A 13,594-nucleotide genomic window follows, 5' to 3' on the forward strand; every position below is an offset into this window, starting at 1 on the left:
TTACGTCATGCTATCTAAGTCTGACAAGGCAACCGATGGGAATAGCTATTATTGGCCAATCTAGGTTTATATATCTATGCCTCTGTCACATAACTCTGTAGGAGTTGCCCTCCATTTATGTTATGCCATACGTACCGGAATAGTGGTTGCAGAATCACGCGGATTGTAATAATGTATCGATAATAATGTTCTAATTTTTAGCAATGTTTTTTCAACAGCATTTCGTCATGCGTGTTCAACAGCGGTACGTGACACCATGATGAAAAGTATATCTCGACTGGCTTTAATAATACATGTACAGGACGGTAGATACGAAAAGCCGAACGCACTGAATGACTGAACACACCGAACATCTTTTTGGGAGTTGCCCTCCCTCAACTTTTATCTATAAATCAATTATTATCTATTATAAATAATATTGATGGCATGTTTTATATAATTATAATAAATATTACTATATATAGAAAAATATATATTCATTTCCAGTTGAATAAAGAAACAATTTTGGCTAGTTATTTAGCTACTGGTTCACCAATGGTTAACGATACTACTGAACAAATAAAACCTTTTGCTTCTACTAGGCATTTCCCTTTTATCTGTCAAAGGTAAGGCAAGTACTGATTGGACAATAGTGACAGCAAAAATACTTCAATTGAATATGCAATATATTTTTATTCACAGCGTGCTTCATTGGCGCGAAAATAAACAACAGCCTCTAAAATGTTTCTACGGAATTCATTGAGCTCTTTATTTATAGAAGTTTGAGTTACGCACCCTTATCCTTAAATAGTCACACGAGAGGGCAACTCCCAAAATATTCGGTCTGTTCGGTCATTCAGTGCGTTCGGCTTTTCGTACCTACCGTGTACAGGACAAGAAAAAAACGATCGAGATTGATTGTATTTTACATGTATATGTTACCTACTTGTATACAGAAATATTACATAAATATTATTTATGTGAATTGTAATATAAATTATTTTAAAACGAGTTTTTGGTATTAACGCTGACCTTTACATAAACAGTTACAATATAACGTTACCATTGCTTAGTAGCACACTCGTCAGCTTCGCTATTATGCACGCGCACAGTAAGATTTGCGAAATGTTTGGTTTTTCCCAACGGATTATTGCACCATGGTCAAAAACCCATCACTCACGCTAAGACTGCTTTCGGTTGGTTCAAATTTACAAAAAATATATTTTAAGCCATCAAGCCACTTTATCACTACTGCTTCAAACTTGATGTAAACAGCTGACTGTTTATATCTATTTAGTTGCGATTAGTGTACGTTATTATAAGCACTAATTAGCCGTCATTATATAGCTATTAATAGTCGGGGTCTCAAGCCATTAATACTTGAGATTAAACTAAAAATCTGCGTTAGTATGTGGAAACGTATTGTGTATAATTCCTTAGCTAAGTTAGCTTTGCAAAAATATTGCCTTACAAAACATACTTTGCATGGAAGCTTTATTACATCAAGCTGTTCACTATTTGATTTGTAAAAATTGTTTTTTCTACTTGCAATTATGGCCAGCACAAGTGATTTGCTTTTGTACTTTGTAGGTTTGCGCAAAATAATAACACTCGTAGTAGTTTATAGCAGGTCATTTTACCAAAACTGAAAATTTCAAGTTTTCGATTTTTGTAATAGCCTACTAACAAATATTGAAATTTGTTAATATTTGTGCAAAAACACTAATATAACTCAAATACAAAAGTTATGCTAAGAAGCTTCTGTACGTGATACATACATCGATTGATTGAGTAGCAGCTCTGCTTACTCCAAGCAGAGGATGTGCATGTTTTTTAAAGACCACCGCCATTTGCCGTTTTTGGGAAGAAAACGCTAACCTAATGTTAGCAAATCAAGCATTTTAGACCATTTTGTCACAGTTGCTCTCATGTCTGTGCTTTTCAGCTTGAGACATAATAACACAAAGTATACTTTACAATACGTAAGTGATTTTGGAATATCTATTATTTTATTCCTATAAGAACGTTATGTGAATAATATGTTAACCAGTTCTTGAAGCTGTCAAAGATAAATATGATACTATGGTTCTACTTGATTTAAAGGATAGGCCCAAACTTTTAACCACAGCTCTATTGAGTGCAAAAACATGTACATTTAGCAGTATTATTTTAGGTCAAATTAAAATAACGAATGTTTAAAGAAGAGTTCAAATTGTGTTAGTTTTTATGTAAAAAGTATTTGTATACGTGTGTATTATGTTAGTATTTTGTAGTTCTAGTAGATTTGCAAAAGTACAAATTTACCAGTATTTTAGATACAACTCAACTATTGCTTAATTTCAAGCGCTAGTTCAATGGTAACTGTAATACTTTTTAGGAAAATCTAGGTTTTTTATGATGCATCAAAGTTTGTAGTCGCAGCTCTGAATAACATCTGGCCACTGTAATGGATTGATCTTTGTATTGTACTTTCTCTATATATTTGATCTGTTTAGTAAAATGATCAGCATATTCAATGGCATTTGTGCAAACTTGTGACTTCTCAGACAAAAGTAAAATTGATTATTGGTTTATAATAGGCTACAAGCCCAGCAAATTCTCTATCTACTAGTTGTTCAATAAATTGGTACCTCAGTTCTCAATTGTGCTAAGTACAAAAATCTAGAAAGCTTGTTAAAGTTCTGTGAACTACCATTTTCAAGGCGAGAAACTTTTGAGAAGGCTTGTTTCATTTTTTCTTAGCTTATTCTAGCTAAGGAGAATATCATTTCTGAGAAAAAATAATGAGTAAATTTGCTATCATTTATCGAAAACCTCAAATTTGGAACTATTTGATAGGCTGTTTGAGAACTGAGCTATTGAAATGTTTAACTTTGCTAATATGAGCATTGGTAGACGTATTTGCCAAATTTAGAAATTTCTAAATTTTGCCAAATTGCCACAAAAACTCTCATGTAAAAGTCAGTTTCTAGACTGTCAGAATGAAGCGAAATAATAATTCTTTGCCATGATAACATCACAATTTGTAATAAATTACTGTATGTCTAATCAGCATTGAGCTTTTTTGATACAAGTTTTCAATGAGTGCTCATTATTATTATTATTCTGTTACAACCATCGCAAGCAAGGTTACATGGCTGAGCTGGCTTATATTTTTTTTCTAGCATAGCACTATAATTCTTTCAATGATTGTCATTGATTGACTTTGCCATGTCTATGTATTGGTTTTGAGTGAAATGTATAATGATTCTATTACTAGAGTTACTAATGACAATTGGGTCTCAATTAGGTTATGTATGTCTTAAAACATAATGAAATGGTTTCCAATTCAAAATTTACACTTGCGTTATCTTGAAGTTTTATTACCATCTAATACCGATACATATGTCAGTTTGATAATCCTTTAAGGTTGACTTGCAATAAAATTCACATTACAGTTATTTGGTATCAAAAGATTTACTATGTCTTACTCCGTAGTGTTGTAGGTGCCAAATACGTGGAAATGTGATTACAAGCTCTTAAAAGCTCAAAAACCAAAAGCTGTCGTAGATTGGAATCTATTTATTTTTCTGGCGTAGTCATGACAGTTTGGTTATTGTCTTGTCATGTGATGTTCTCACATGAATTGAAAGGCCAATAAAAAGCTCAATATAAAACTTGTCGCAGCACTAGTTTATGACAAACACTTTGGGTTTTACTGAAGACCCCGTATCAAATATACGAGGTCTGATCCAAAAGTTCCCGGAATTGAGTTGTATACTCGTGCATATTCACACGATGGAAAAACCCATTGCAGGGTTGGCTGGGAAACACCTCTGGAGTGTTGTCACAAAATTTCAGGTTGCTATGACAATGCGTTCTCATGTGAGCTAACGATATGTCAAGGTCTGTCCGGTGCTTCGGTATTTTAAAAATTTTTTTTTATCATCATGTCTAATTAACAGGAACAGCGCATTTGCATTAAATTTTGTGTGAAATTAAGAAAAACAAGGATATTACGACCTTTAAAATAAAGTTTTGATCATTCTTGAAAGCTTCCTTAAAATCGTTGCAAGCGTGCATCCTGAGCTCGTTTTGGTCATCAGTCAGCAAGCTTGGCACGAACTTTGCTGCGACTCGTTTAATCTGTTAAAAATTGTTTAAATTGTCAGTTAAAACTTTTTGAACAGTTCCAAAAATAAGTCCAGTCTCTCAAAATATCTCTAATGGTTAAACGTCGATCTGGCATGACTAGTGACCTCACACTGTCAATTTACGAGCAGGTTCTTGCCGACGCTGGTCTGCCAGACCTCGCGTCATCTTCAGTGCTGTCTCTACCTTCACAAAAACGTTTGTACCACTCAAAAATTTGTGTTCTTTATAGACCAGCATCTTCAAAAGCAGTAGTTAACATTTCAACTGTCTGAGTACTTGTTTTCCCTAATTTCGCACAAAATTTAATGCAAATACGCTGTTCCGATTGATTAGGCATGACGATAAATTTGTTAAAAAAAATACCGAAGCACCGGACAGACCTTGACATATCGTTAGCTCACATGAGAACGCATTGTCATAGCAACCTGAAATTTTGTGACAACACTCCAGAGGTGTTTCCCAGCCAACCCTGCAATGGGTTTTTCCATCGTGTGAATATGCACGAGTATACAACTCAATTCCGGGAACTTTTGGATCAGACCTCGTAGATGCTCGCTACTTTACAGTTTTGTTTCGGCTTGATCAAATCGCCAAGTCGTAATCTGATCATGTGACCCAATACTTCGCAAATAATTTTCGCAGCACTTTCCGATTATCACAGGCGACCAACAGGCTCGTCATGATTATCAGACAATGATATGTACTCCTTCGAGGTAAGGTTATAAAGTTAAATGAATTTTTACGGTAAGTTGATATCACTGTTAAAAGTGACAGCATTACAATGATGATAAAACAGACGCGTAAGAACAATAGACATGGTTTTATTGAATGCGTGAAGTATATTTGTGAAAATGATTCGACGAATAAGGTTGCATGAAAGTGTAAACAAAAACCATCTCTCACAACTATGTCACATCTGAGCCGTTTTGGAAAGAGAATCCAAACTACGGCGGTCTCGTGTGGCTGCAATTTTCTGTTCATTTTTGAGCTTTTAAGAGCTTGTAATCACCTTTCCACATATTTGGCGCCTACAACACAACAGAGTAAGACATGGTGAATTTTTTCATATCAAATAACTGTAATGTGAATTTTGTGTCAAGTCAACCTTTAAGGAGCTTACATAACCCTGAAAAAATCTCAAAATTTTGTGGTGTGCTGCTTCATACAGATCATTGCAAGAAGTTGCATGGCAATTACAATGTTCAATACATTTATAAACAACATACACAAAACTAGTTGTACGATAATAAACATGACTAGAACATTCAAGGATCTGCTTAATTTCAAGAATACAATTGTTCATCGTTTAACAAAAATTAGCTAATCGATTCTTTGTACAATCATTTCGGGCTCATTCCTTGATTGGTGTGTGGGCTCGTTCTTCCATTGGTGTGTGGGCTTATTCCTCAATTGGTGTGTGGGCTCATTCCCCGATTGGTGTGTTGGCTCATTCCTCGATTGGTGTGTGGGCTCATTCCTCGATTGGTGTGAGGGCTCATTCCTCGATTGGTGTGAGGGCTCATTTCTCGATTGGTGTGTGGGCTCATTCCTCGATTGGTTTGCGGGCTCATTCCTCGATTGGTGTGTGAGCTCATTCCTCGATTGGTGTGTGTGCTTATTCCTCGTTTGGTGTGTGGGCTCATTACTTGATTGGTGTGTGTGTGCTCATTCCTCGATTGGTGTATTACAAGAAAGCCCATTTGGCTACAATTTTCCAATATGCCGTACAGTAAAGCCTTTAATAACTACAGGTCAATAGCATTCTGAAGCTTACTAGTGCAATCAGTTTGTGGTGATCTACAAGTACACGTATTCTTCTTTGTCCTGCTATTCTACCATGTGACTGCACAGTTATTTATTATTGTTGGCTGATAAAGTTAGCATCCTGTAAAACCTCTATTTGAATGCCATGGCGCTGTACTTTTCAACCCTTAAAAATAATAAATGATAGTATTTTAAAAATAATGATAGTGTTGTTGTTATTAAAACATAGTTTTAATAGATAATAGTGTTTTATTAGAGGTGTTCAATTAAAAGGTGGCGCTGTATTTTTGACTAGCTCGTCAGAATTTTAGGAAAATAAATTTAACTCTTTTACGGGCAAAGCTTTGCTAACTTTGCTTATAGTTTTCACTTTCATTTGGGTGGGACAACATTAATGCAGTCAGCCTCAGCATCTCAGCATTTTTGCTAAATCATTTTTCATATACGTTGAAGTATCAGACCGAGTTAAAAAGGAACGAGCAAAATATATTATCAGATAGTTATTAATTATTTTGATGGTGTCGCTTCCAAAGTTTTATTATTATGAGCAATCTTTAAAGCAAGTTTTAACGAAAAAACCGTAAAGCTTTGGAGTTAGAGAATGGACTTCGATATGCCATAACAATGGCTGCTATTACGTCATACTGTTTTTTAAAAGTATTCTCTTCGTTTATCAAAATCCTTTTAAGTCTTCAGGTAAGATTGTAAACCACATTATGGGCAAATCTGAAGAACTTGATTGGATTTAGACCTTAGTAACTCCGAATCAGATTTTAGTTCTGATGATTGTGACAATCGACCTTGTCGGATACACTGTCACTAAAACCATGGCAACAACTACAGCAACAATGGAAGAATTAATTATTATTGATGCGATCGAGTCATTATTAATACCATTTTGTGGATTCTTTTCTACTAATTGTTTTTCATTATGGGTTTGTAATGATCAAACAATGTCAATGTGGCGGTCAAATAGAGGTGGCATTCAATTAAAGGGTGGCGCTGTATTTTTCAACCCTTCTTCTCTACAGTCATACCTCAACATACGAGCTTAATGCGTTCTAGGACTGAGCTCGTAAGTCATTTTACTCCGCGCCTCAAGGCACTCTTTTCCATATAACATCACTGAGTACAAATTAGTTTGTTACCATACTATGAAAGCACCACCTAAACAGGATATTGTGAAAAAAACGTGTTTTTAATTGTTGTAATTCAGTACCTACAATACCTATTTAGTTGTTTTGATCTGCAATAAAATGTAACATCGCTATGTACACTGCTGTAGGTTTTTACCTTCAAGACAGATGTTGTGGATAACAGCTCTCTGAGGGAGACTTGAGCGCAACGCGTTTGTTATACTAAACTTTCGTGACCCTACGTAATAGAAACTTTGAATTTAAATTCAATAAATCTAGCTTACTAAACACACACTTGAAGCAAATTTGTAATCTTTCACTAAACTTACTTTAATTTTATTGTAGTATTTTTATTATCTGTTTCGGTTAAGAGGTTTTTGCCTAGTGTCCACAATAACTTTTAGCCACCCTTTTAAAAGCTTGTTTCAAACTGATTTGAAGAGAAAGATCGAGTGATGCTGTTCTGGAAAGCTGCCTCTCACATACTTAACCATATAGTGTAGCTGCCATAGAGAAGCCGATCGTATTTCAAATATTACTCTTATCTCAAGGAAAAAACTTGCTAGAAAATCAGCTCGTATCTCAAGTTTCTCGTATGTTGGGGCACTCGAAATGTTAAGGTACAGTATGACTGTAGTAGCATTCTATTAGAGGTGATGTTCAAATAAAGATGGCGTTTGAGTAGAGGTTTTACGGTAACTACAATACTTAAGGAGCAATCAGATTACCGATTGTTAGCTGTAGCTCCACCTTGAATATCTCAACTATATGTACAACCCATGAACAATAAAAACGAATTCACAAACATGTTACAACTATGAAAAGGTACATATAATACCATCCTTGGACATAAAACAAGCCTGCAGTTTAAGAGAATGCTCATCTGCATAAAGGGCGTGTTGACTCAGATTGTATGTCTATTGCCTTTCAGGACTAGTATCAACTATACATTACTGATATTTCTTGTATCAACATTTGCAAATTATCTCCTGCATCGGATAACATGTTAAGACTGCATTCATGCTGCTTCAAGATAGCTTACTTGGGATATTTTAATAAGTATCACAAATCTTCCCTGAAATTTTATACATCAAGACCAATAATTTAAAAGTTAAAAATATTTATTGTTAATTTTCTCAAAACGTTTGAAATCTAAAGATGGGGAAGGCCATCCGCTTGACCTGAAAATGAAAAGCATTTTCTGTTTTGCCTTGACTTTCTTTATTCGAAATTTTTAAAGGCTGTTGAAGCCTAATTGGCTATTTATGATAGCAAGGTCCTTATTGCAGCTAAACTCTCGCAGTCACTGTCAATAGCGCATCTGAGTTTCACACATCTATCACTCACTTTTACTTAACTGGCCATAGTAGATCAAAAATGCTACTACTAATCTGCTACGAACAATGCTACAAATCAAAGACTTCTATTAAATTATTCTGACGTTAGCCAGTTATAGAATGCATATACACAGTGTGTGTTTACTTTTGAATACTATTGTGAAATTTACAGCAGAAACATACCCTTCTGACTGTTGGTCATAGAACAACATCACTCACTGCAATTCCCCTATTCTAACATATTTGTAACAGCGTCAGAACAGAAACAAATATTCCTAGTTATATAAGTATTGTCAGTAGCTGCATTGCTCTGAAATAGATTATTCTCTTCAACCATTTCTGCTGTTGATTTAGTTAATACAGTTTGTAGCCATGTTCATCATTTATTTAAATCACTATCATGGACTCCTCTATTCTGATTTGAAAAAATAATGTAATGTTTCTTTCATCAATATTGAGAGTTTTACCAAAGTTGTCATTTTAAACCATAAGTGTGCATACCAACACCACACTATTTTGAGACTGGCTCCTGTCAAACTGCCATCTTGCCTTCACTGCCTCCATCGTCAAAGTTCTTTACATATTTCAGTTACAAATTGTCTCTCCGCCCTATTTGCTCGGGAGCAAAAACATTGTGCCTACATATCTGAGTATGCATAACTCCCATTGTTGATAGTGTTTTATGCTCATCATCTTAAACTAACTTTATGAAATCCGCTTCCGTATTCAATGTTATTTCAATTTTAAAAAGTTGAAAACAGATATTTGTATTAATGTCATTTTTATCACATTCATTTTAAAATTGTCAATTGTAAGTGAGGATGCTGTAAACTCTTCAAAAGAAAACAGTATAACTTTTATGCTGTTGGTATTCTGTTATCTTTACAGATAAGTTTTAAATGAAATCGGACGAACAGAGAGAAGTCATTTTGTATCGCAAGCTGCTTCACCTCTGCTCAGACTGACAAGGTAGTGGGCCAAATCTAGGCACCAATGACTATATCCCTATTGTCATACCTTTGTTTCTAGCATAGCTTTTTATCTAGTTCATGCTAATCAAAAATGAAAAATACATCTCTGTGGATGGCTGGATATGTTTTTTTGTATTAAACTTCCAAAAACCATTTAATGAAGCAAACTCCAAAATCTTACCTTTAATCATTAATGTCGTTGATATGTAATATTTGTTGCTCTTGCAAAGCTTCAATGAAAATCACTGGAAGCATGCTGTCTGTTAGTGTGAGCGTGTGCGTTTATTTCATCAATTAATAAAGATATTACATTAAGCAAAAAAATATGTAGATCCAATATTGATTAAAGGGACAAAATGAAAGCTTAATTTTTACATAAGTAGTAGTACTGCAGCTAGTCGATGTGCTGGGCCCACAGCAGTTGGCACTCTGCAATAAAAATAACATTCACCATCTCATTGAACTTAGAAAAGTAGGCTTGTTTTGGTCAACTTAGGTTTAACAAAGACTCTGGAAATCTCTTCCAAAGCTACTAAGTCTTGAAATTTTACATGAGGTTTCAATTGTTTTTGACTGGAAGCAGTATCAAATATTGGTAATGGCAAACTGGTTGTCAAAAAGTTTAGTAGTATGGTGAGAATATGTTTACTGTTTAATCATTTGAATAAAATTTTGAATGTACTGTCAAGAGAATTTTGTATCGGTAAAGTTTATTAACAGATAACACAAAAAGCTGACCAAATGGGGACTGAAATGAAGTCAGAAGTTATACTATTAACCTTCTTAAACAAAACTGGTTTTCTGTTCTCATTATTTTGATACTATGTAAATGAAATGTTGATTCAAGTTCTTAAAGAATTTGGTGAGAATTTATAGCATCAAGCTGGCTTCATTTGTTGAATAAGTGAGCTGATTGTTTAGCATTAGGTAACTCTCAACTGTTTTAATTATTAAAATCATTTCATGAGTATTAACTTCCTCTGTGATGCCATCGCTGCCGCTGAGTTCTTAATGTTATCAGTAAGTTAACGATCTCTCATCGTTTGTTAGTATTATTGTTTTTTATTGACAATGTAACAGTTAGTAATCGCTATGTCAGTCCTCATCCATAAACTGAGGACAATAATTCTCATTTTATTTTTATGCTATTAAATCATCTGCCATTATCTATTATGTGCGTTAATTATTAGACAGTGTAACTTGAAATAAATTCACTTGCTTGTTAACTAATGCTAGGGTCAAATCATTGATAAAAAATGATTGTTGAACCACAGTGATGCAGTATTTACTTATTCATGGTGTTACTTCTATATAAAACACATCATAATGCAATTGCCTGGCAGAAATATTAGTATTGCGTTTATAGATTCTTCAAACATTTATATATAGTTGAAATAATCTAGACAGAAAGATATGAGAGTAAGATAGTTGCCATGTTTTGAAATAAAGTTTTATCAGTGACACTAGTTATATTGATTATCTTACTGAGAGAAAATGGTTTATGAGTTTTTCGCTGTAGCCAACGACTTATGAAGTCTGGCTCCACGACCGACTAAAACGACATTTCCACAGAGTGCATATTTAATTTGATTGGTTCATCCATTGTTTGTAATAGATAACACACGGCAATAGGCAAGAAAGAAAAAGCTATCTCAGGTGCATACTTTCGTACCTTTACTTACGAAATCGATTCGTATTGAGAATCATTTCATAACTTCAAAATATTGTCAAGTAGAAAGACTTTTATCTTATAGATGCCCTAATCAGTCCCAAGGCCCTTGAAAATGGACATACTATTTTATAAATTATAAAAATGCATCAATACCTGTAACAAATTCATGTTAAAATTAAATTACTGCACATTTAACTTACATGTAAATATGATAATTGTACATATTGTAAATAATAAAGTTTTGTGTTTATTGTTTCTTTTTTATTACTCTTCAACTTCCGTTTGCTTCTTGTTTTACCCGCTATCGTTGTTACTTTTTACCTTCTTTGGTTCCGGTTCACTCTCAGCAGTGGTTTCTGCCTGGCATATTGTGAGGAACCGATTCAAGGTCTAATCAGTTTTTGTCGAATCTTAATATTCCTTCAAAAATGTGCGAAGCGAGCATCATCACAGTGCGCGATAGCCTGATTATTAAACCTTTTTGGCATTTTTTTTCAACAAACGACAAAACTTCATTGATTTTTCCTAAAATCTCTTATATTTGAGCTGTCAAAGTATTGGCTGCTTTCTTAATCTTTGGTGAACTCCTCCTGTGCTGCCGTGCGTTGCATCACTTCTCACTCCTTCAGCTCCTCGATTGCAAGCTTCTCATGGTACTCATGAATCAATGCTTGAGTTTGGTGGATTCTGGCAGCTGTGAGTAGCAGCAAGCATTTTGGAATTTTTTGCTTTTTGTATCCAGAAATTTATTTTGTAATAAGATGCATTATTTTTCTAAAGAAGTGTTTCGTAACTTCAAAATTTTGGGTGAACAGTGTTTTGTAAGTAGATGTAATATTATTCTATTTAGTTCTTGTTTTACCTTTTGCCATTTTATCCATTCTCAGTGAAGACACATTCAAATAAAATGGAAATGAGTAAATAAATGTAAGGCAAATTGTGATAAATAAATAGAGATAAAAAAATAATATATTATATATATTACATAATATATTATATCATTGTATATATTCTACTATACAACATATATTATATAATATACATTTATAAATAAAGATAAATATATATTTCGTTCACTAATCATAAATTTTCTCCTCTGACTTACCATCTCTTGAAGCTTACCTTTTACTAACATGATTCGGTAACCGTGTGGGTCTTTCATAACATAGCTGAATCCGCTATTCCAACTATTTTTACAGCTGTGCAATACCAAATCAGAGCATTGAGACGGTCTGAATGGTTAAACAAAGTTGAATGCCAAAACCTTAAGTTACTACTGAAGCTTTTAAATCTCAGCCTATGTAGCCTCTCCCTTACTGGTACTATACCTATACATCCCTTACTAGTACTATACCTATACGTCCCTTACTGGTACTATACCTACACATATAGTGTATTGTATGCTCACTTCATCGTTAGAGATTTAAGTTCACTCTATGAGCTCTTTTACTGCTGGTCAGTCAGGTAATTCTCAACAGGTAATCTGTCTACTTTCTCATATTTGTTGCGTGTTCTGTAGCTGGTTTATTGCATACTTTCTTTGTGTTTTAGTGCTCATCTCATGGATGCAAACCCGATGTAACATTCACCAAACTATAGCTGAAGTATGGTAAATCGCAAGGTTAGCAATTGTCTATGTCTGTCTAGTTTTCATGGCTATTTTTCTGGTTTAAAAATGAAAGTCATCTGTTGTCTTTTAACTCAACAGCGATCCGCTGTTGTGTATTTTTATCGAAAGGTGTCAAACATTTGAAAGTTCCTATTATCTATCCAACTCATCATCACTTGTTCAGGAATGTCAGAGCTGTCAGCGGATTTTGCACTAGCCTAGTGTGTTATATCTTTCTTTGATTTACACAAATTTTTTCCAATCTCAAAAGCTATTAGACTGACTTTTACTATGATAAAAAACAATTTTCTCAATTATGCGTTCAAAAATAAGTATAAATTTGTTTTATAAAATAATATTCAGGATAGCCCAGAGCTTTTTGTTGCATTCAAAATTCATCTGGTGGAACATCTAAAGCTAAAGCAATGGCTAATTATGACAGCTATACCTCACCAGTCGCTTTTGAGAGGTAGCAGACAATTGGTCTAATGATGATTGGTCTAATGATGATTGGTCTAATGATGATTGGTCTAATGATGATTGGTCTAATGATGATTGGTCTAATGATGATTGGTCTAATGATGATTGGTCTAATGATAATTGGTCTAATGATGATTGGTCTAAAACCACTTCATCTAAAATCCGCTCGTCAAATGGTACGATTGATCTAATGATCGGTTTTTTTACATAAAAATTACTTGAATTCACATTTAATCCAATAAAACTTCCGCTATTTTAACTTGTGTGTACTAAATACAAGTTTCGGGTTTAAGTTTTTGTAATTCTATCCCTGTCGTTACATCAATTTTAGTCTAATCGTCATTACATCAAATGGTATATCGAAGGAATCAGTATTAGACTACAGTAGACGCTCCTATAATGTATTCCTTCTATAATGTATACCTCCTATAACGTATACCTCCTATAATGTGTACCTCCTATAACGTATATCTCCTATAACGTATACCTCCTATGACGTATACCTCATATAA

Source organism: Watersipora subatra, chromosome 4 (assembly GCF_963576615.1).
Source record: "Watersipora subatra chromosome 4, tzWatSuba1.1, whole genome shotgun sequence".
In the NCBI taxonomy this organism is placed as follows: domain Eukaryota; kingdom Metazoa; phylum Bryozoa; class Gymnolaemata; order Cheilostomatida; family Watersiporidae; genus Watersipora; species Watersipora subatra.